Source organism: Schistocerca serialis, chromosome 5, assembly GCF_023864345.2.
Source record: "Schistocerca serialis cubense isolate TAMUIC-IGC-003099 chromosome 5, iqSchSeri2.2, whole genome shotgun sequence".
Taxonomy (NCBI): Eukaryota; Metazoa; Arthropoda; class Insecta; order Orthoptera; family Acrididae; genus Schistocerca; species Schistocerca serialis.
Window position 1 is genome coordinate 415,037,219 of NC_064642.1, and position 25,610 is coordinate 415,062,828.

General features: G+C 41.1%; 1 protein-coding gene across 5 annotated transcripts in view; it reads right to left on the reverse strand.

The window, feature by feature from the left end:
• LOC126481152 (uncharacterized) overlaps positions 1-18,933 on the reverse strand; it is a 248,064-nt gene extending 229,131 nt beyond the window's left edge. For 2 of the 5 annotated variants that reach the window (XM_050104721.1, XM_050104722.1), the window contains exon 1: positions 18,729-18,930. The gene's annotated coding sequence lies outside the window, so the exon portion shown is untranslated. Of the gene's footprint in view, positions 1-9,531; positions 9,575-18,728 lie in introns of all 5 variants that reach the window. The other 3 variants (XM_050104719.1, XM_050104720.1, XM_050104718.1) reach the window with 3 other exon arrangements.
• Positions 18,934-25,610: the final 6,677 nt, after the last annotated feature.

Here is a 25,610-nt window from a genome sequence, read left to right on the forward strand (position 1 = left end):
ATGGTTTTCAGGGTATGAGCTTAGATGTAGAATGCAAGGGGCTAGGGAAGGATACAAGGAGGGGATAGAGGGGAAGAGAAAAAACCAACAAAAGCAAACACAGGAAAGATGTACTCATAAATTAGACAACTACATTTTAAATGAAGGACTCCTAACAACATAGTTAAAGATGAAAAAGGTAACATTCTATTTCATTCTGCAAATATAGTGTTGTTGTTGTGGTCTTCGGTCCTGAGACTGGTTTGATCCAGCTCTCCATGCTACTCTATCCGGTGCAAGCTCCTTCATCTCCCAGTACTTACTGCAACCTACATCCTTCTGAATCTGCTTAGTGTATTCATCTCTTGGTCTCCCTCTACAATTTTTACCCTCCATGCTGCCCTCCAATGCTAAATTTGTGATCCCCTGATGCCTCAGAACATGTCCAACCAACCGGTACCTTCTTCTTGTCAAGTTGTGCCACAAACTCCTCTTCTCCCCAATTCTATTCAATACATCCTCATTAGTTATGTGATCTACCCATCTAATCTTCAGGATTCTTCTGTAGCACCACATTTCGAAAGCTTCTATTCTCTTCTTGTCCAAACTATTTATTGTCCATGTTTCACTTCCATACATGGCTACACTCCATACAAATTCTTTCAGAAACGGCTTCCTGACACTTAAATCTATACTCTATGTTAGCAAATTTCTCTTCTTCAGAAACACTTTCCTTGCCATTGCCAGTCTACATTTTATATTCTCTCTACTTCGACCATCATCAGTTATTTTGCTCCCCAAATAGCAAAACTCCTTTACTACTTTCAGCGTCTCATTTCCTAATCTGATTCCCACAGCATCACCCGATTTAATTCGACTACATTCCATAATCCTAGTTTTGCTTTTATTGATGTTCATCTTATATCCTCCTTTCAATACACTGTCCATTCTGTTCAGCTGCTCTTCCAGGTCCTTTGCTGTCTCTGACAGAATTATAATGTCATCGGCGAACCTCAAAGCTTTTATTTCTTCTCCATGGATTTTAATACCTACTCCGAATTTTTCTTCTGTTTCCTTTACTGCTTGCTCATATATAGGTTGAATAACATCGGGGAGAGGCTACAACCCTGTCTCACTCCCTTCCCAACCACTGCTTCCCTTTCATGCCCGACGACTCTTATAACTGCCATCTGGTTTCTGTACAAATCGTAAATAGCCTTTCGCTCCCTTTTTATTACCCCTGCCGCCTTCAGAATTTGGAAGACAGTATTCCAGTCAATATTGTGAAAAGCTTTCTCTAAGTCTACAAATGCTAGAAACGTAGGCTTGCCTTTCCTTAATCTTTCTTCTAAGATAATTCGTAAGGTCAGTATTGCCTCACGTGTTCCAACATTTCTACGGAATCCAAACTGATCTTCCCCAAGGTCGGCTTCTACCAGTTTTTCCATTCGTCTGTAAAGAATTCTCGTTAGTATTTTGCAGCTATGACTTATTAATCTTAAAGTTCGGTAATTTTCACATCTGTCAACACCTGCTTTCATTGGGATTGGAATTATTATATTCTTCTTGAAGTCTGAGGGTATTTCGCCTGTCTCATACGTCTTGCTCACCAGATGGTAGAGTTTTGTCAGGACTTGCTCTCCCAAGGCTGTCAATAGTTCTAATAGAATGTTGTCTACTCCCGGGGCCTTGGTTCGACTCAGGTCTTTCAGTGCTCTGTCAAACTCTCCACTCAGCATCGTATCTCCTATTTCATCTTCATCTACATCCTCTTCCATTTCCATAATATTGTCCTCAAGTACACTGCCCTCGTATAGACCCTCTACATACTCCTTCCACCTTCTCTTCTTTACTTAGAACTGGGTTTCCATCTGAGCTCTTGATATTCGTACAAGGTGCTCTCTTTTCTCCAAAGGTCTCTCTAATTTTTCTGTAGGCAGTATCTATCTTACCCCTAGTGATATATCCCTCTACATCCTTACATTTATCCTGTAGCCATCCCTGCTTAGCCATTTTGCACTTCCTGTCGATCTCATTTTTGAGACGTTTGTATTCCTTTTTGCCTGCTTCATTTACTGCATTTTTATATTTTCTCCTTTCGTCAATTAAATTCAATATTCCTTCTGTTACCCAAGGATTTCTACTAGCCCTCATCTTTTTACCTACCTGATCCTCTGCTGCCTTCACTACTTCATCCCTCAGAGCTACCCATTCTTCTTCTACTGTACTTCTTTCCCCCATTCCTGTCAACTGTTCCCGTATGCTCTCCCTCAAACTCTGTACAACCTCTGGTTTAGTCAGTTTATCCAGGTCCCATCTCCTTTAATTCCCACCTTTTTGCAGTTTCTTATGATTCTTGAACAAAGTGTTAGCTATGATTAAGTTACGCTCTGTGCAAAAATCTACCAGACGGCTTCCTCTTTCATTTCTTACCCCCAATCCATATTCACCTATTATGTTTCTTTCTCTCCCTTTTCCTACTCTCGAATTCCAGTCACCCATGACTATTAAATTTTCGTCTCTCTTCACCACCTGAATAATTTCTTTTATCTCATCATACATTTCTTCAATTTCTTCATCCTCTGCAAAGCTAATTGGCATATAAACTTGTACTACTGTAGTAAGCACGGGCTTCGTGTCTATCTTGGCCACAATAATGCGTTCACTATGCTGTTTGTAGTAGCTTAGCTGCACTCCTATTTTTTTATTCATTATTAAACCTACTCCTGCATTACCCCTATTTGATTTTGTATTTATAAGCCTGTATTCACCTGAACAGAAGTCTTGTTCCTCCTGCCACCGAACTTCACTAATTCCCACTATATCTAGCTTTAACCTATCCATTTCCCTTTTGAAATTTTCTAACCTACCTGCCCAATTAAGGGATCTGACATTCCACGCTCCGATCCATAGAATGCCAGTTTTGTTTTTCCTGATAACGACGTCCTCTTGAGTAGTCCCCGCCCGGAGATCAGAATGGGGGACTATTTTACCTCTGGAATATTTTCCCCAAGAGGACGCCATCATCATTTAACCATACAGTAAAGCTGCATGCCCTTGGGAAAAATTACGGCTGTATTTTCCCCTTGCTTTCAGCCGTTCGCAGTACCAGAACAGCAAGGCCGTTTTGGTTAGTGTTACAAGGCCAGATCAGTCAATCATCCAGACTGTTGCCCCTGCATTTACTGAAAAGGCTGCTGCCCCTCTTCAAGAAGCACACGTTTGTCTGGCCTCTCAACAGATACCCCTCCGTTGTGGTTGCACCTACAGTATGGCCATCTGTATTGCTGAGGCACGTAACCACCAATGGCAAGGTCCATGGTTCACAGTTCACAAGGCGGAGGGGGGGGGGGGGGGGGGGGGGGGTGTTTGCAAATATAGTACATAAGTGGAAAGAATACAATGAAAAACTGTATGATTGAATAAAGGTCAGAGATGATTCAGATTACATAAATATAAAGGAAGTAGTACGGGAAAGGATTGATTTGGACCACTGGATTCTAGGTCAGTATTCAGCAATGCTTTAAACAGCTTTAGCAACAACAACAAAGTGGCTGGAACAGATAACATCTCTGCTGGGTTATTAAAAAATGCTGGAGATACAGAGAAAACATTTGCACAAATTTGCTCTCTTTACCATACATTCAAAGCTCCATTACCATCTACTAACAAGTCTTCCACACTTGATAAATATCCTAATAGGGTCACACAAATATCTTACAACCAATCTCCTTTGTAGATTGATTGTGTTTTCCAATTATCTTACTAATGCAATTAAGTCTCAGACCTGTTTTATCTACAACTGAGCACTTGTGATCATTCCATTTCAAATACCCACAAATTTTTACACTCAAGTATTTGTTTGAATTGACTGACTCCAGCTGTGGCTCACTGATGATGTACCCATTGAATCGGCGTTTCTGTGTCTTGCGTGGTGCACAATTTTACTACAAATAACAAATACAGGAGTGTTAATTTGAAATATACAGAAACTGGTCAATTTCACAAACAGTTACTTCACCAACATTGCAACAAAACTACCGCAAATCTTCCCATAATCATACACATCTAATGGCAGACGCTACTTAAACTCAACGGTGTTCTTACCTACTGCAGAGCAGGAAGTCAGAAATGTGGTAAATAGGTAAAAAAATAAAAAATAAAAAAAATAATCCTCAGGCTTAAATAAAGTTCTAATCTGTGTGTTCAAGAAATGCATAGACAACATAAAGCGACCCCTAACAGACATTATGAATGAAGTACTCACAGTTCAGGTGCCTTTCCTGAGTACTTAAAGCAAGTCTGAGTTTTGCCAGTATACAAAAAGAATGATACTGAAAACATTGACCAGCAGCACTATTATCTTCATTTTAAAAGATAATAGAGACTATCATGACATACAGACTACCGTAATAAATGTAATTTGCTAACGAAATCACAATTTGGATTCATACAAGGGAGCAGTACATAAGCAGCGATAGCAGAATTTACTTAAATCGTAACGGAGGCCCTGGATGAAGGTGATTGTGTAAAGGATTTTTTTTTATTTGTCTTGCTTTTTGGCATAGCAGATTATAAACTACTACTGTACAAACAAGAGGTGCTAGAAATAAGAGCACTAGTAAACAGGTGGTTTTAGTTATCTCTCATGAAGAGAGTAAAAGTACAAAGGAAGCAACATATGATAATTGTATTACCAAAAAATTTAACAGGTAAGAAAAGAAAAAAAAAATCACAAATGAACTTCCATCTTGTACCTACTTTTCTACACTGTCAACAAAGTTCTAACATTTTCCCCATCATGGTACCAGTTTCAACATCCCCTGTTTGTAGAAGTCCATTCAGTTGGTGTACAGCTATCTGCAGACTGCTATTTTCACTTCCACACATGTCACAAAGCATCGGCCAGCCAGGAATTTCTTCTCAGGAGCAAACAGATCTAAGTATGACAGTGCAAAGTCCGGACTGTAGAGTGGATATTGGAACACCTTCCACCAAAATTTGGTGATTTTCTCATGAACAGGAACAGCAATATGGGGATGAGCATTGTCATGAAAAAGTTTGTTGTGGCATTTGTCACAAAGGGCATGACGCAACTTAACCAAAGTTTTAATGTAGGCTGCAGCATTCACAGTGGTCCCCTGTTCAGCAACAAAAACTTTCCTAGCGGAATCAGTCACACTGATTTCCCCCCCCCCCCTCTCCCCCCCCCCCCCCCCATACTAGGAAACAGCACGTTTCCACTCCATACAGGCCAGCTTGGTTTAGGGCATGTAGTGGTACGCCCACAACACATGAAGAACAACCATTCCTTTCATAAAATTATGCCCTTCTGTGGGGTAACATGTTAAGTGAGTCAAGCTTGTCGTGATTCGCTGGTGCTTGGGGTTGTCTGTCAGGTTCTTAGGCACCCAGCAAGCACTAACTTAACAAAATTACAATGTGTCATGAACAATATCATACACCACACTATAGGAAATGATAAACTGCTGTGATAAGGTTTGCAGTTGCACAACATTCTGTGGGGCTGCAGCTGTTACAAGCTGCTCTGAGTGCAGAGAATCACTAAGATTCACATGGCCTCTTGGAAGAATGCACACCACCTGGAGACATTGCTACAGTCCACTGTCGTCCCATACACACCACGGATGTCCAGTGAATTTCACTCAGTTTATTGCTTTTGGCCCACAAATATTGAACTACACTTTGCTGCTCTTCACAATAACATGCACACCATGTTTGTTTCATAGTTCATGCTTCTCTCACTAGAACTGCATATGAAAACAAAAAATACCCACTGTAGCACAAACTTCAAACTATATTGTTGCGAAATTTCGACATTCCAGCTGAAATATGAGGGGATTCAAAAACTACTGTACATTACTTTCCGATCCTCCCTCATAAAAGTTTCACAGACCAACAGAAATCTTAGTTGCATATATAACCATCTATCAGATGATAAACATATCAACACATAAGTCTCATAGGAAAGTATATTGAGTCCATTTCTTTTCTGAACTATATTAATAACTTCCCAGAAAGTGTCATGCAGGGAGACATAAATCAGTTTGCTGGTAACAGCAACATAATAATCATGGCTATGACATGTTAAAAAGGTGTACACAAATATTCAAAGGAGAATAAAATACACGGACATTCACAGAAGGACAAATCTCACACACATGGCCACCGTTGTCTCCAGATGCTAAGACCCAACTGCAGTTGCGCCTGAGGTTACCAGCAACCTAGCCAGAGTGGGCAGCAGGACGAGGTGTGGGCTGGGCAGGGGAATGGTTACGAGGATAGTGTTGGGAGTGGGGAAAGAAGCTAGTGCTGCCAGTGAGAGAGTGCAGGGACACAATGGGGGGCAGAATATGGCTGTTAGGTGCAGCAACAGGTTTGGGGGGAGGGATTGCTGCGATGATGAGAGGATAGGGGCAAAGCATGGGGAGAAGAGATCAACAGAGAAGGGAAAGGAGTACACAACTGTGCTTGCAGCATAGAAGGCATTTGTGGTATTGCTGCAAGAGCAGGGAAGGGGATAGGCTGGTAGAGGACAGAGACAAGCAAAATTTGAGGCCAGGGAGGCTATGGGAGCAAAGTATGGGTTTCAGGGAGAGAACCCATTGGTCCAGATCAGAAGAGCTGGTTTCGGTGGGAAGAATCCAGAAGGCACATGTTGCGAAGCTGTCATTAAATGGGTGCACATCATGTTGGGCAGCAAGCTCAGCAACTAGGTAGTCCAACTGCCTCTTGGTCACAGTTTTGATGATGGCCATTCATGTGGGCAGACAGACTGTTAGTTGCCATGCCCACATAGAATGCAGCACAGAGATTGCAGCTACAATGGTAGATCACGTGGCTGGTTTCCCTGGTAGCCCTGCCTTTGTGTAGGAGATGTCTGTGCAAGAATGGAGCAGGTGGTAGTGGGAGGATATATAGGATAGGTCTTGCATCTATGTCTATTGCAAGGATATGGGCCATGAGGCAAAGGGTCAGGGCACACAAGGATACCGTGTAGGTTGAGGGGAACACCAATATGGTAGGGGTGAGGAGGCTAGTGGGAGGTGGGATTTTCCTCATTTCAGAGCAGGATGAGAGGTAGCTGAAATCCTGGCAGAGAATGTGATTTAGTTTATTCAGACATGGTACTCAGTCATGAGATTGGTGCTCCTTTGGCCCCTTTATGGCCGCACACTGTATATATGGGGTATGATCAGAGACTCGGGGTAGGGGGGAGGGGAGTGTGGAGGGATGCAGCAAGGCATAGGACACCTGTTTCTGGACAAGATTTGGTAGGGTAATTTTGGTTTGTGAAGAGCTCAGTGAGACCACTGGCATATTTGAAAAGGGACTGTTCATCACTACAAATGCAATGGCCACCAGTGCCTAGGTTGTATGGAAGAGACTTCTTGCTGTGGAAGGGGTGGGAGCTGTCGAAGTGGAAGTCTTGTTGGTGGTTGGTAGGTCTGATACGGACAAAGATTGAGGGAGCATCCTCGAGGTAGAGGTCGTTATCGAGGAAGGTAGCTTGTTGGACTGAGGAAGACCAGTTGAAGTGAGTGGTGAAGAAGTTGTTGACGTTCCGGAAGAAAGGGGTTAGTGTGTCCTCACCCTTGGTCCAGATCATAAAGATGTCATCAAATGAATCTGGACCAGATGGAGGCTTTGGGTTTCTGGGTTGTCAGGAAGGATTCTTCTAGATGGCCCATAGACACATTACCATAGAACAGTGCTACGTAGGTGCCCACTGCTGAACCACAAATCTGTTCGTAGGTGATGCCTTCAGAGGAGAATTAATAATGGGTGAGGATACAGTTGGTCATCGTGACCATGGAGGAGGTGAAGGTCTAGTCAGTTGGGCATTCAATAGCAGTATGGCCATGGGCAATGAGAATGTTAGACAGTAGAGGGAGATGGCATCAACAGTGATGAGCAGAGTGCCAGCTGGTAAAGAAAGAGGAGCTGTGGAGAGTCAGTATAGGAAATGATTGGTATACTTGATATAGGAGGGTAGCTTATGGATAACTGGCTGATGGTTTTTATTCGGTAGCAATTATAGCTTTACTGTTTGCTACTCTCACTATTTTCACAGAATTTTCACTGATGTATTTTACTACTAATTTTGTAATAACTACCAACTTGTTTCACTAATGACATCATTTTCCAAAATTTCTGAGAAAGTCATGTATTCTAGAATGGTATCCCATTTGAACAATAATAATATCCTCAGTAAATTACTGTTTAGATTTCAGTTGAGTTTACAGATTCACTTGACAAATTTTACAAGTGCTAAATAACAAAATAGCACCAGTTTGTATTTTCTGTCACCTATCTAAGACATTTGATTGTGGGTGTCACAATATTCTCCTAAATAAACTGAGGTTTTATGGGACTGATGGTATAGCAAACCAGTGGATTGTAATACCTAAGTAAAAGAATGTGGTACGTTATACTTAATAATTCAACCAATGTAAAAAGGGGAGATTCTTCTGACTGGGAAAAACTAACTTATAGGGTGTCAGAAAGCTCAATCTTAGGTCCCCTACTGTTTCTCATATGAGTAAATGTCCTTCCATCTAACATGCAACAAGCAGAATTAGTTCTTCCTATGGACTGCACTAGTACTGTAATCAATCTAAACACACACACACACACACACACACACACACAGTAATAGAAGAAATGGAAAATTATGTTCTTAAAAGTATTATTATGTGGTTTTCTGCAAACTGTAACTCTCAGTTTCAGAAAGACAGAACTTTTTCAGTTCTGCACACCAAAACATACTACACCAGTTATAAGTGTAACACATCATGAAGAAATAACGAGTCCATATTGATGAGAACGTAAACTGGAAAAAACACATTTCAGAACTCCTAAAACAATTTAGTGCAGTCAAATTTGTGCTATGAATCACTGCAAATCTTGGGGATGGCAAACCATAAAGTTGACATTTTTTTTTTTTTTTTTTTTTTTTTTTTTTTTTTTTTTTTTTTTTCAGTTAATGATATCATATGGAACAATATTCTGGGATAATTCAAGTTTAAGAAAGAAAGTGTTCTTTGATCAAAAACTTGCTTGTGAATAATGTGCAGTGGTCACCCAGGATCACCTTGTTTACACCTTTGCAAGAGTGCATTTTTACTTTATGGATGCTCAATGCTGATGTTAACAGCGTCATGGCATATTTTAGGAGGAATAAATATGAGTAAAATCACTAAAATTGTTGCACAAAGTGAGGATAAAACCTACAAAATGACACCCATGCACTCACTCCCAATCTCGCATTCACTAGCATTATCAGTCTATCTCACTTGCCGTAAGACAATGGAGAAAGCATGAAAGGTGCTATACCAAGGATTAAAACACAAATAAAATGGCAGAGGAGCCAAAAAAATTGCACAGGCACAGGTGACTACCTATAAAAAATATGGGTGATCCAGTCACCTTTCAACACATTAATGCAATCTCTCTAAAATCTTGGAAATAAATGTTGGACAAATTACAAAACTTTAAAAATCAAACAACATTCGTTAGAAAGTCACTTACAATAGACAGCAGGTCTGTCAGCAAATCTTCTGCTACCTCTGATCTGAAAATAAAACAGTCCAATAAAATGTCACACACAGTGATCTACATGCCACAAGCACCACACATTGGAGGGTCCTCTTAGTGGAGCAAGAAGCAATGCCGCCATGCACCATTCAGCTGTGGACTATATGAAGATGAATAAGAGGGACCTCATCCCGTCAACGTGGCTGGTAGGATATATGCCTTTACTAGAGGAAGCTTACTGACTCTCTCTTCCAGTCACTCATTCTCCCATCAACGTAAGACTCTCTACCTCAACAGCGAGGCAAGAACATGCAGGGAGATGGCACACCAAACTAACTGAGGATTGTGACACATCTCCTTGGCTGTCACATCTGCCCTTTCTTTCCCCACAATATCCATGTGCCCTTGCACCCAGCAGAAAGACACCTCCTTCTCTAGCTGTTGTAGTTGGAGGAAGGTGTCCTGGATTTTCTGGATTACTTTATCTGCTGGGTACAAGCATTGTAGGGAGTGAAGGGCACTCAGAGAATTGGAACAGACAAGGAATTTAGTGCTCAAATCACATCTCATCTGCTCCAGTGCCCGCAAGATCGCATCTAATTCTGCGTCAAAGACAGCAAAGTCTTGAGGCAGGCGGACCTTGAGGCCACAACAGAAAACAACAGAGCAACCAACACAGCCACCTATTTCAACCTACTCGTAAAGACAGCTGTAGAGTTGTGGTGCTCAACTAAAATGTCCTTAAATAATATATTAAAAAGGTATGCAGGAGTGCAACATCTCCTGTACTGCACTAAATCAAAAATTACACTCGGCCTCTGCAGTGACCAGGGTGGCAGATGGTTAAAACCCTGGATTTATGGTTGTACTTGCTCCACACCGACTGATTCCAGCACGTGCTGCATTTGGATCCCAAATGGCCTTGTTGCTCATGGACAATTGATGAAAAGGCATTCCAGAGGCAGATGAGCTACAGTATGGTGCACAGGTGAATTCAGTTATGGTGAGGAATTTTCATGCCTGACACACCAGGAGGAGTTGCAATTGAATTGTAAGTGGTGGTTCACCAGCCTCAGCACAGAGACTGGGTATGGGGCTGCTCCTATAAACACCTGTGGCTAGCCAACCCCCCCCCCCCCGGTGGATAGCGTCAACGATCTTCAGATACGAAGGGCTCGCTGAACTGTATACTCCCCATCCACAGTCTAGCAGCGAATGCACGAAAGACCTATAAAACTGGAGCAGACATGCCCTGTCTGCTCCCCAATACCTGTAGCTAAGGCCTTTTATGATATTCAGTGCCTAAAGAACCACTTTGAAAGGAAAGACTGTATGAAGTTGGGGAGGTGGACACGAAAGCACCATTGATGAAGTTGCTCTACAATACTATGTCTCCAAGTGTGTCATATGCCTTACTGATGTCAAAGAAAATACCAAGACAGTGATGGTGTCATAGGTATGCCTGCTGAATAGCTGCATCCTACAGAGTCAGGTTTGTCGACAATGGACCAAAATCTCCGGAATCCACACTGAGAGCAGCAAAGGAGTTGCCTGGTTTCTAAGAACCAGACCAGATTAAGGTTAACCATTCGCTCCAGGCTCTTTCTGACACAGCTAGTTAAGGTGATACTCCGGTAATTACTCGGACAGTTGTGGTTCTTTTGTGGTTTGAGGAGAAAGATCAAAAACCCCTATCTTCAAGAGTTGGAAAAGTTGCCTATCTGCCATATCAAAATATGCAAGAGGAGGATTTCCTTTGACGCTGCTGGCAAATGTCGAAGCATGCATACTGAATTTGGCTGTGACCAGGTGCAGTACCACGAGGCTCAGACAGTGCTGATTCCCACAAGGAGAAAGGGCAGTTGTAAGACTCAAAATTGTCAGACTGAAGTCCAATTTGCCCCTCTCTACAGTCACACGGTAGCAGCGAAACGCTGGAGCCTGGATGGTTTTCACAGCTATTGCCGCAAAATGCACTATTATCACCTGGGCGTTGTTTGGACACACTCCAGTTTCAGTACTGCTACTGTCACTGACTTATTTCCTGAGCAATCTATTTCCATTGTGTCTGAGGGTCTGGTGAGATCTAGGTCCTCAGCAGATGTCAGAATCTCCACCTCATCCGCAGCTGCACAGCTTGTAGGTAGCAGTGGTGTGGGTGCCACCACAATTTCCTTGGTCTTGGGGATCTTCTTTCTAGATTTCTCTTGCTGCTCCTTGGGTTTCCCTGGCTGGGAGGACTTCACTGATTCAGTCTCTGGGATTGAGGATAAGCATGAAGCCCTACAACCAGCTACTGTTGGGCTCTTCAGCCACTGGCGGGTATCATCTTTCCCACTAGGAGAAACCTGGGAAGGGAGTGACCCAAGGGACCACCTCCTATTGACAGGAGTCGAAGAAGACCTACACTTCTCCAGCACAGAAGTCGGGACTGATATCCCTGATGGTTGGAGGGGTGTTGTTCCCAAAGTAGGTAGGGCAGGAGCAACAGGGATGGAAATTCCACCCACCATCAAGAGGGCAGGTGTAGTCTTCCGGCTCTGAGGGGTGACTGGGGTTGGCGGAGCTGATGGGGCTAGAACTGTTGTAGCAGCAGAGTAAGACGATGTCATACATATAGGATGTAGGTGTTCAAATTTCCTCTTAGCCTCAGTGTAGGTCCACGACTTCCCTTTCTTTCTGGAGAATCCTACAGTCAGGTGAGCAAGGCGAATGGTGCTCTCCGCAACTGACACAGATGGGCGGCAGGGAACATGGAATATTGGGATATGATGAGCATCCGCAGTCTCGACATGTGACACTGAAAGTACAGTGTGAAGACATATGTCCGAACTTCCGGCATTTAAAGCATCACATTGGGGGAGGGATATAGGGCTTTACATCACAGTGGTAGACAACCACCTTGACCACCTCAGATAATGTATCACCCTCAAAGACAAAGATGAAGGCACCAGTGGCAACCTGATTATCCCACGGACCACAGTGGGCACGCCAAATGAAATGTACACCTCACCCCTCTAAATTGGCGAACAGCTCATCGTGAGAATGCAAAAGAAGGTCACTGTGAAATATGATATCCTGGACCATATTTAAGCTCTTACGGGGCGTGACAGTTGCAGAAACATCCCCCAGCTTGTCACGCCCGTGACTGGGCAGAGGATGCTGTTTTGATTAAGACTGACCCAGATCTCATTTTGGACAAGCCCTGCACCTAACCCAAACCTGTCCTCTAAATGTTCAACAAAAACTGAGGCTTCATCATCATGAAAGATTCCCCATCAGCTCTCAAACATACAAGACATCAGGGCAAATAAGAGCAGCTGCCATCCTTAGCCTGACTTTCCACCCATGGTGTGGCCAGGGAGGGGAACGATTTTATGGTTGTACTTCTGTGCATTGAATTGGGGCCTTGAACGCTTAGAGACTACTGGTGTTTGACCACCAGCAAGAGATGATGTACTACACTTCATCGCCTGTCATCAGCTGATGCCACCCACCCCGACAGGGGCCCTCCCCACAGTTGCCACCCAGCCGCAGCAAAGGTCACCTGGCAGGTTGGCCATTGCTGGGAGTCCCAGTGCCCCAGGGTGGACCAGACTGAGCCTTTGGAGGAGCAGGGAGTTCTGCAACAGCTACCACAGCTTTGTCTGATGTTGTGGGAGGAGGTACAGGCTTAGAAATAACTGCACCAGCACAAGTGCACTGACAAACAGAGTTATTGGTATTGAGACTAGCAACATCCATTCGTGTAGCAGCATCACTTTTCTGAACCTGGCTGTTCAGCAACCAAACCAAGGAGGTAGCAAACGTGGAGACCCGCTTGGCCTCACCAAAGGGGATCCATTTTGTTGTTTAGATCTCTTGTGTCTTCAGTTCTTCAAGTGAGACACAGCAGTCCCTACTCAAGACAGGGTGAACTCCAGAGCAGATCGCACACTTTGGGATTCCTTCACAGGCAGCTTAAGCACATTTGCTACAAGTGGTTTCTCTCTCACATCCAAGAGTGGTGTGCCCAAAGGGCTAGCATTTAAAACAGCACTTTGGGTTCAGGATACAGGGCCACGCTGTCAAATGAAGAAAACCCACCTTAATATGCTCCAGGAGTTTCACACAATTAAATGTGAGGATGAATGAGCTGGATTTGACCAGATCACCTTCCACCCGTTTAACAGTATTCTGCATGTGCCTTCTGGAACCCCCTCAACTTTCAAGTCTTCCTGGGGGATGTCCTCCGTCCTCCAGGTCCCTGCATGTCACACCACCTTTACCGTGGTTCAAGTCGGTATGGAGCTCAGTCTCAATTGCATATTCCCCAAAGATTATGGCCTTCTGCAAGTTTGTCACTTGTTATAAGCTCGAGATTTCAGCCAACAGCCTCGCATTTTGCAACTGCTTAACAGATTTTAACATACCCACAATCCACATCAAACCCTTTTAAATGCAAAAAGGTGACACTTCTTCAAAGTTTTGCTCTTTTCTTTTAACTAATAACAATACATTCTGACTACCAGTACATATTCTGTTACTATATATACTAGAATTCTGAAAAGTTCTGAGTTGGGAGAACTGGCTACAGAAGCCCACATGTTAGATTTAGTGTTGGTACCTTCCAGTGGCCACACTTTCCGCTATGAGAAGGAAGAGAAAATTTCGAAGGATCCATCTCAGTCCCATGAACAGCTAGGGAAATAAAAGTGCACTAGACAGACCCCTGCATGCCTAAGTAAGCCTTATACAACAGAGGTGTGGCAGGTGCCCCAGAGGTTGCCCACTAATGACTGTTCTAACTCAACAGCCACGCACTTCATCATCACGCAGCTCACCTCAACTTTGGGGATGTTTTTATAGAGGTTTTTACCATACTTAACAGATTTGAGGTTGGTTTCCTTGTTCAACGATGCAAGGAATGATGATGAGGCAAGGTTCAATTACTGGAAAGTTTGGGAGCAGTGGGGATGAATCACAGTTAGATGGAGGAGTAAATTGAGTCAGGTGGAGTTCAATATTAGTTTTCAATTGAGTCTGATTGGTAAGGTTGGTGGTGAAAAAGTGTTTCCACTGTAGGGACTCGAAGAAGACGAGGTCTTAAAAATGCCCAGCATGACTGAATTTGAGAGTAGGGCCTTTGGAAAAGACATACTTCTGTAGGACTGAGGCTTTTGGAGGACATGTTGATGACTTAACAACGCCTTGCACAAATACAAAGTAATCCGATTCTTTAGGTCTAGAACCATTACTAACTTAGTCTTACAGATAGGCAAGCTCAAATCACCCCTACACCTTCAGTGACATACTTCTGTTTTATGATACATAAGTCTTTACAATCTCCCAGATTGAAGCCCGGCCTTGCAACAAATAGGTCTGCATTTAAACCTTTGTAGAGATGTGACCATTCCCAAATTTCCACCTCAGTACATCTCGTGTCTCTTACACAATCTTTCACCTGAATATCTTCCTGCTCGTCCTTGAAATACACACCTTTGAGCCAATCCTCAAGAACTTACAGGCTAGTTATTTAGCTAACATAAAGGTTTCCTTGGTTTAGTAAACAATACAATCCATGGGTTTATTCTTTGAAGTGTTACATCACACGTTACGTAAATGGTGTATGCAATTTTGTGCATGTATTCAATTGAGTAGTATCAAACTGGTTTAGTTCTGTATTCAGTTTAATGCTGTGTACAGAGCAGACAAAAAAAATACACTCTACTCTGTCCCACTTGTTCCTTATCACGTGCCTGGTTACAATGGGTTATGCATCTGCCTCTGCCATGCAGAAACAGTACTCAGTCACCAAAGTAGTACTGGTTATTTTAGATGTTTTGTTATCCCCATCAACACTTCAACACTTTTAAATCAGATATGACGCTAGACCAATTTGAGCAAGATCTGTAGAATACACATGCAAAACTCCACTCAATAAAATATTTTGTTGGTAATGAGAAAAAAACTGACATTTTCCACTGACACAGGCCACAGCATTACAAGTGATGAGCAGAATTTATTTGGGGTGAGTCTATCTAAATATTACATATAGGCCTAGTCATTTCCAAATATCTGCTGAAACATCAGAAACACACTATCTGATTATTAAGAGACTTATTCAAAGTGTGTCTTTTGGATTATGCGGGAGTATGGCATGGCAAATATGATTGTAAACCAGGTGAGAAAAGTAGCGCCTGTATGTGAAAGCCTAAGAATATTGCAACAGGAATTACTTATCATTTCAGATTCATCATCCACTAGTGGCATGGCATCAGGGAGGGGAATTCCTCAAGTGAAAAGTGCAAAAGTTATCAATCTGGAAGTAATGTTGGTGTTTCGTTGGTTTAAAATAGTTTTATAGATAAAATCAGCTCACTGTACAGAAGAGGACTATGGACAATTAAAAAAAACACTTAGACAGACGGCTCTGAAATTCGACTCAAAAGAGGAGAGGGTGTCTTTGCATTGAAAGAAAGGGATTGTGGCCATTTGATCATTTAGAGATGGAACACAAGCTCAGATTATAAAAGAATGTGGAAGGAAATCAGCTGTGTTCTTTCAAAAGCAACCATCTTGGCATTTTACAAAACTTCACTCAGTCTCTTTACATGGAATCCAAATCACAAAGATGTGGTCTTTAAGAATTTAGAGTTGTAAGAAGAATTCCTTTATCAGGTTACTTTCCATTAGGAAAGTGGGAGTACTCAGCAACTGTGATGCGATTCACCACACAACAATCCATCTTGCTGACATTTGGCGCCACCTACGAACTATTCAGTAAATAAGAGGAACAACATACCTGTCATGATATTTAAATATAGAGAAAAAAATAATACAAAGATAGAAACATTTAAATCAGATCAATTCTAATAGTTACATACAGCAAGTGCCTCCTTGTGCCTTGTAAATAAATTTTTTAAAAAAGTTTTTACCCATCTGACATTGCATATGTGTTTAAAGAATAAAACAACTGACTCACAAGGAGCGAACCTGGAAATTATTTTATATTTTCAATGTTTACTGGCAAATGTGGAAATAAGTTGAACAGCAACGTAAAGAATTTTACCTAAGTTTTATTTTCTGTAATTCCAATGCAAATTTGAAGTTTTTTACTTTTCTTTAAATGTTGGTATGTAATCTAATATATATGCCACATAGGTTATTCCATGAGTTGTAACTTTTTATTGTATTGCCTGACCACGTACTTCTTGAATATTTTAGCAATGATAATGGCTAGGCACTAGCCGAAATCTGGATTTGCCAAAAAAAGACTGATTGCTGCGCTCTATAATTTACGAAAAAAAATTTCTTTATATGGCTTGTGAATAAGTAAGAGCAAGACAGCAACATATGAAAGATTATTGTTATTGTAAGCATTTTTGAAGCTCTGGCTATCAGTGTAGTAGTTTTATGAGGAAGTTGTTAACCTGTTTAATATAAAATGAGTAATTATGTTTGCAGATAACAGGACAATGGAAAGGTACAATCCGATGGCAATAAGGCTATCAGTGTGCACAAAGTTAGTGTAGGAGGAGTTGGCTTTAACAATGATAAATGGGGTGCTTTGTACTAATGATATAAACATTATGGAACAAAGGTGAATTTGATGAGGTATTTAAAAATATTGGAACATAGGCTGCAGTTATTGGGCAGCAGGTGCACTGAAATCAGAAGCGTGTTCAGTAAAATTCTTTCCCGTGGCCCCTATTATTATATTACACCATATATCCAAGCTGTAAAATATCATTGTTGATCCTTATGCCACTTCTACTTCTGAGCTCCTTACCTGAAAATCTTTGTGAAAGACCCATGTGCAAGAATAGTCTTATGCATCCTTATAATCCATGTAGACCAAGGAGACACTCAGCGAAGTGTCTGATCAAAGTGACTATAAATTGGAAATGCCTTTAAGGCCGCTCCCTTCAGCCACTGCACCAAATGTCAACTAGATTAGTGTGGATAGTAATTATTTCTGTATCCAGTATTGTGATGGTGCATTCTAACTCTTAAGAGACTATCATTTGTGAAATCAGATATGCTGTAAATCAAATTTGTTGCCACCAGTTTTTCACATGGACTTTTAACATGAATCAACTTCCTTTCAGTATGAAAGAACACTTTCAATCAGTCCTCCTCTAACACAATTTTTAAATGTGAGAATGGGATTTGTCCCTCACTACACTTACTTCTAACCTTCCTTAGGTCCCACAGATTACCTAGACTCAAGTCTATGCCTACTTCTGCCTGTTGCTAAATTGCCATCTCTTTCCATAAGCTCCCCTTCCCCTTGCCAGCCATCCTCCATTTACCACCATCCTAAAATCCGTCCAGTATTTCCCTGTTTCTTACTTTAATCATATCTTTAGCATCAATGTAAACATTTTAGCAGCCTTTTAAGTCCTCTTCCCTCATTCACAATGAACTTCCACACAGTTTTCTTAATGATTTATCCCCACTTTTCAAACCTGTAACCAATATACCAATTACCTATCTTGCACTTTTGGGTGATCTCAACATTCTGATCAGTGTGCTTAGTCATTGGGCCTACTATATTTCTGCTCTACAGTAAGTGGTTGGTCCTATTCAAAATCAGAATCGTTTGTACAATTATGAGTTTTCTTCTAGTGCCTACCACAGATACATACATCAGGTTACATGTATTGCAGCAGCATGTGTGGCATTTCCCAACTTTGTTATGTACTTTACTATTCACTGGCAGTTCTCCTTATGTATGCGAGCTCATACATTAATTTTTACATCACGTGCACTGTTATTGGTGACGTTTTTTTATTTTCGAAAAGAATTTTATTTCTGATTCTGTAGTGTAAGCACGCCTACGAAACTCAAAAATAACAAAATACAGAGCCAAATTATTATTATTATTATGTACGCTTAGGATTTTTAAAAGGAAATAGATCTCTAATAACCAAGGTATCAATTTCTGATGAAGTCAGGCTGCAAACAGGTCTTGTATTGTCACTTATGTTCGTAACGCTGATTGTGACAACTATGTGAAATATTCCACCAAATGTTCTGACGGCGCACTTCAAAGCCTGAAATATTCTACACGTTGGAACAATTACGAATTATCTAGTAATAACCCACAAACAGTTACTCCTCACCAGGCTGGGAAACAAAAAGCGGCATTTCTGTGTTAAAATCAAAACAAACTGCAGTCTTTCAGCTTTATCCGAAGCAAATCATACCTTGGCAATACAGCAACAAATTTATTTGTTATGATGGAGCAGTTTTACTTCTGAGAAATAAACTGTCAAACAATCCGTTCGTTTTCACATATTTTCTACTATTGCAGTGGCCTGGAGCTATTAATTCTTACACCTATGACATTTCACATAATGTAAACAAAGACCCAGCCTCGCAGACGATTTTGAATTTATGTTAGCAAAACCAAGCAAAGAGAACGATAGATCGAAATTGTGCTCAGATTAAGGCCCGTCCACACGCAACGATCTGTCTGCGCAAATGTCTGCGCACATCACATCTGCGCAGATAGATCGTTGCGTGCAGACAGAAGATTTGCACCAACCTGAGGTGTGTGCATACCTGGAAGTTGGAGTTGGAGGTATGAGCGAAATATCTCAAATCTGTGGGTTCAAACCACATCTGTGCAGACAAGTTGGTGCGTGTGGACAGGAGATTGCCGCAAATCTGGCGCGAAACAACTGTTTGTTCAGTCTAGTGTTTGTATTTGTGCGCACAGGGCATTAAAATGACTGATACTCGTTAGTGTTCTCGAGAGTTTGTAAGTGAGTTCATTGAAATATATAGAAACCACCCATGTTTCTGGAAGATTAAAGTAAAGAATATAGTGACTGAGACAAAAAGACAGCAGCATACAATGCTCTAATTGAAAAATTGCGGGTATTATTTCACTCAACTCTTGTTTCGATATTGCAGCTGAAAATTCCAAATCCTTGTAGCTCCTTCCTGTTGCTAGGAATCTTAATGTTACCGCCAGCCGTTCATGAGGAGAAATTGCCCTTCTCTATACAAGTATTTTTTCTCATAATATGAGGGGCTACAAGCTTTAAGAGATAATTATAAGTTTTGACATCCATCCGAAAATAATTTCGCCAGTCGTTAGTTTCGCCCTGCAACCCCCGCAGTAAATTTACGTGAGAAAACTGCTTTCGCTTTAGCAGCCACTGTCTACACCGTTTTGACCGCTTTCTCTGTTTCCTGCGGTTGGTCTGGATGTTTTTTGCAACACAAGTTGCGAACACAGACCACAACAGAACTTCCTCCATCTCTATATTTCAAAATAAGTGAATTAAATTTTTGACGTTTACGGGGAGCGTAGTCGCTTGTTACTGATTTCTTTTCTACACCGACAGATGGCAGGCGAGTACTAGATTGGGGTTTGTGTCGTGTGAACACACCTCATTTGCAGCGATCTTTTGCATGTACAGACATCTGCGCCGATGTCTACGCAGACAGATCGTTGCGTGTGGACCGGGCTTTAGATCAGGTCGTCTCCAACAGGCCACAAAAACTTGCACACGCATCCTGCCATCAATGCTTCTGGTTTCTGCCAGTCAACCGGCCTGTGAAAATACCCTACTGCGGTACGGCCACAGCCGACTTTTTACAAGACAAAGTCACGACAAGTAGCAAAGCCGAGAAGGCGGCCTACTATCAGGGAATACAAATTACGACTGTTTCGATTCGATCGTTCTACGATGTGCAACGTCTGGGAATGCCCTAGACATATCTACTGAAGTAACAATTGGTATCCCCATTGTACGCACTCACTACCCTTGTACACCAGTCATCACAATAATAACACCTCCCTGCGATTCATCACAATATGGATTAGTAATGAATAAATTGAAATAAAAATAAATTTCCTCGAAAAACTTTAAAAAATGTCAGATCTTCCTCTTTTAGCAGTACCTCTTCATATCATGTGCAGTCTACTTAAATTTCCTTTCCACAGAACTCCCTGTATTAGAGAACGTCTATCTTCTACACCAATTTTTTTTTGTCACTATCACTATAGCTATTATTGGAACCCTTACTGTTATTATTATTATCAACGTTAGTGCTATTAGTGGCAGTAGCTGCAACAGTACAAGTATGGCCAGCATTAAATTTATTAGTTCATAGCCAGTATTATTTACTCACATTACCACTTTAGAAACTCAAACGATTTTGTTACTATTTGAAATTTTAAAATTGTTATTTCTAATGAACCTATAATGAAAAAAAGGTACTGTTTTGTGAAAATTTAGTCTGATATAAGAGAAGGACGTGAGATCAGATCAGGTTCGATTAAATAAATAAATAGACGTCGAAAGGCCATAGATCTGTATGTAAGAGCAAGTTTTCTTAATCATTTGTTATTATACAAATGACATTTAAAGATAGAGAGAGTGTATGAAACCACATTAAACTGCATAGACATATCGCATTCGTAAAATACTGTGTTTATCATAGAAAATGTGTGCTTGTTTTTAATTAAATATCGTAACATATTTCGACAGTCTCATAAACACTACGTTCCAGAATGTGCAGGCAATCATCATTACAGTAACATGAAAATCTGCACTATGGTACACCAGTTCCCAAGAGACACAGACACCCACAGAGCCATTAGAAGTAAATGCTGGATTCTTCCCAAGAGATGACACAAAATGACATAATAGAAACATACATTTATAAAGCTTTTCAATGAAATTTATTTCTATTTTTATTTATGTATTCCCAATTTTGTGATTCCATAATGTGATGAATCAGTAAGATATGGAATGAGTCAGATTTACATCACCATAAGGATATAAAATCAAATGTATAACAACAAAAGTGGAGTAAATTAGTGAGTATCTAAGTGAAGGTTCAGAAAAAATAATATTAATACAATCACTATCTTAAAAAATGAAGACGAATTAAATGGCTAACACATTATAAAAACGAAGTCTCAAAAGATAATTACAAATAACATCACAAATTTATAAAAACATTCATTGATTAATCTGCAGGTACTCATCAAGCAAGTAGAAAGACATATGCACAAGATATTTTCTTAATTTAGATATAAATGTGGGTGGGACATTAGCAGTAGGGAAAAGTGCATCGATGTCATATTCTTTGTGTGTGTTGCATGTATTCAGGGGCAAACTTCATTGATTTATGAATCCCTCCCCCTCGACTTAAACTAATGTTCTGTTAATTTATTTATGGCACCTTGTGAGGGTTGACTTATTACCTCCTGGAAATAATGACCTTCTCAGAAATCATCACACGTCACTCCCTCGTCCTCTTCCTCCCCCACCCCTTTGAAAAATACCTTCGCCGATACAAGCACACTTTTAATATCAAATAAATTGTCTAACTAATTAAATCGATAAATTAATTAACCTCCAGGCCTCCTTCCCACACAGCACTCCCCGTCCCTTCCCCATCTGCAAATTGGCGGGAAAAGGACTCAGTCTGTGCTGGGGAGGAAGGATCTCATGACAGGAAATTCAAATCGATGCCAATTATGTAGCAAAAGATATACTGTTTATATCGAAAATTCAATTCACATGGGTTGGATCTCTCTCTGGTGGGGAAAGCTCATCTTTCTCTGGTGTTTTGGGAAGACTCAGGTCTTGTAAGATACAGCGAAAACAAGTAATTAAATAGAGAGCTTTTTTAAGATATACTCCCGCGAACACTCACACACTGTCACAGATCGCGCTAAAAATCTGGTGAAAAAAATTCCCGATCATATCGCTGACTGCCCGGACATTCGCACCATATCATGCTAACCACCAGTCAGTATCGCCACACTGTGGGACCATTCTAATCCTCCACAAACAAAGACTCGGGTAATGGCATCCGTTTGAAATTTGATACCAGGCTCACTTCCTGGTTATCTGTCTACCTCTCTTCCTCTTTTCCTCCCTCTGTCTCAAGTGGTTGCTTCTTGTTTGTGTGAACCAATATATGTAAACACACACAGACCAAGATGTCTTCCCCACCCCTCCTCCCTTCCATGCATTTCCCTGCCCCCTCAACGCTTATACATACCTGGTGTTGGAGGTCAGTACATCCCTTTGTTCTCACACTTCCACTGTCATGGAAATCTGTAACAGATAGAACAAAGACGTTCGAGAACAAACAGGCAGCGTACATCATGTGCCACACTGACCCCACCTTTACACTGAATAAAGTAGTGGATACCTGGTAACCTCCAGCTGTCGACTTTTTGAAAATATTCCCTCATTCCATCAGACTGATTGACTGATTAATTAAATCGATACACTTTGTGTGTGGCCAGTTTTTCGTAGCATCTTATTGGTCGATACTAGGACTGGTGTATTTGGTTGGATTCGATTTCTCAGCTGCCCAGTCTCCAAACCCTACTCGTCCCCATTCTGGATTTTTTTCTCTTGTCTCCTAGTGATGGATAATGGCACAGTTAGGTAGGAAGTCCATTAAGTTCAAGGTAGATTAAAATTTCAAATTTCAGCTCATTTGCATGCTGTACCCTTAAGCAATCTGCAGAGGGGTTGGATTGGTGTGTGAGTGCTTGCAATACCACTAAGATGGACGCTGCCTGCCTATTCTCAAACGTCTTTGTTCTATCCGCTATGCGTTTCTGTAGCATTGGAAGTGTGAGAACAAAGGGATGCACCAACCTCCTACACCAGATATGCATAAGTGGCGAGGGGGCAGGAAAGTGGGATGAGAGGGAAGAGGAGTGGGGAGGTAATCTTAGTTTTGCATAGATTGTTCACACAAACAGGAAGCAACCACTTGAGACAGAGAGATGGCAAGATGAGCGAGGGAAAGAGATAGGCAGAAAGTAAGCCTGGTATCACATTTTGAAGGGATGCCGCTACCTGATGCTTTGTTTGTGGAGGATTAGCACGGGACCGCAGTTGCAGTGATTCCTGACCGGTGGCGTACATGGTGCGATGCACTTGACCTAGCAGTCAGCGACGTGATCGGGAGGGATTTTGCTCGCCAGATACATTTAGCGCGATCTGTGACAGTACAATTACGTGTGATGAGTGCTTCATGACAGTATGCGCAATCTCTACAGAGCACTCTGTTTAATTTGTTGTGTTCATGGTATTTTACAAGAGCTGTGTCTTCCAAAACACTAGAGAAAGATGAGCTTTTCCCACCAAATAAAAGAGAGATCCAACCGCTGCGAATTGAATATTATAAATAAGTATTGTATTCTTTGCCATGTAATTGACGTCCACACCCAAAGGGCCATAAATCAATTAACAGAACAATAGGTTAAGGGAAGGGGGAAGGATTCATAAATCAATCAAATTTGTCCCTGAACATATGCCACCCATATTAAATGTACTGGTACACACTTTGCCCTACTACTAACAATAATGTGGGCTTTAATATCTACAGGAAGAGTATTGAAAAGTTTTTTGACAGAATTGTGAATAACTTGTTGTACCAACTTGACTATTTTAGATCCACAGGAAAATCATTTGAGTCCTTGTATTGTAATAATTGTATCCACAATTAGATGTAAAAAGAGAATGGTTGTTAGAGAGCAAAATCATCAAAGAAATAGGTACTGAGATATGGTGGTTGATATTTGGAGCCTAAAGAACATGTTTCTCCAGGAATATCTTGTATGAATGTGACTAACTGCTCTCTTTTGTACAATAAAAATTTGTATGGAGAAAGACTGATTGTCTCAAAAAATTATACCATAAGAGATGATAGAATGACAGTAGCCAAAATAAGCAGCTTTGTTAGCATTCATATAACCAAAACGTTTAATTACACATAGGCTATGTATTGCCACACTGAGTCTTATTTGAATGTCTAGAATATATCCAGGCCAATTTAACTTGTCATCAGCTAGAATGTCCAGGGACTTAGAAGGTTCACAGTGTGCCATTTTTTAGTTATTACAGTTCAAATCGATTGCATCAATTACTTGCTGAGATACATAAATTGCATGTATTGTGTTTCTTCAATATTTGGTTTCAATCCACTAGACTTAAACTAAATATAAGATGACTACAGGCATAGCATTTAATTTGTTTTCTAGTTTACTGATTGTTCGTCTTGCAAGCAGAATAGTATGGATGTCAGCAAAAACAGTAAATTTGTTCTCATTGTTTGCCAAAATGGAAGATTGTTGATGAAGATAAGAAACAGTAAAGGCCACAAAATGGATCCGTGTGCACTCCACGCCCGTAATGTGCTCCAGTCAGATGAAACAGGACAGCCAACAGTAACCATTAATTATCATCTTCTGCTTCCAATTGTAAGGGTATTAGGTTGATGCACAAGTCTGTAGCGCTTTGTTTTGTATATTGGTGCTCTGATTGCTATGGGTTTATTTATCGATTGTCTTTTTCATTTCTAGCTCATTGTTGCTATTAGAGTTTACATATTGTCATTTTGTCATTTGGAGATAGTGAGTGGAGTTGCAGAAGGTAGAAAATGGAGTGCCAAGTGGATAAATCGGAAACATTTCCGGCATTCTTCTGTTTCATTTCAGTAGAGGGGTGTCAGCAGTGGAGGTAGCCAGAAACGTTTGCGCTATGTATAAGGATAATGTCATTGGACAGAGCATAGGAAGAAAACTGTTTTCTCGTTTTAAGGAGGATGGTTTTGACATTAGTGACTCTCCACATTCAGAAAGACGTTTGGGGTTAAATTAAGATTGTTCAAAAGCATTAATCCACGATGATCCAAGAAATGGAAAATGTGATAAACTGTGATCATTCCATCATCGTGCGAAATTTGCATGCAATGATGAAGGGTCAAGAATCGGGTGTACAGGCACCTCATGCTCTTAAGCCTAAATCACAGAAATTAGCAGGCGGCCGTATGTGCATTTCTGCTTGCTGATCATCAACTGGCTTATGAACAACAACAAACATTTTTATCCACTGTCGTTACAGGCGACGAGCAATGGTGTCTTTATGCTAATGTAAGGAAAAGAAAGGAATGGCTGAGCCCAAACAAAGTGACAACTCCCCATACAAAGACCTGAGTGCATCCACAGAGGATAATGTTACATATCTGGTGGATCACCTGGAGTGTGATGTACTATGAACTGCTTCGCCGAGGTGTAACCATCCCTGCTGACATTT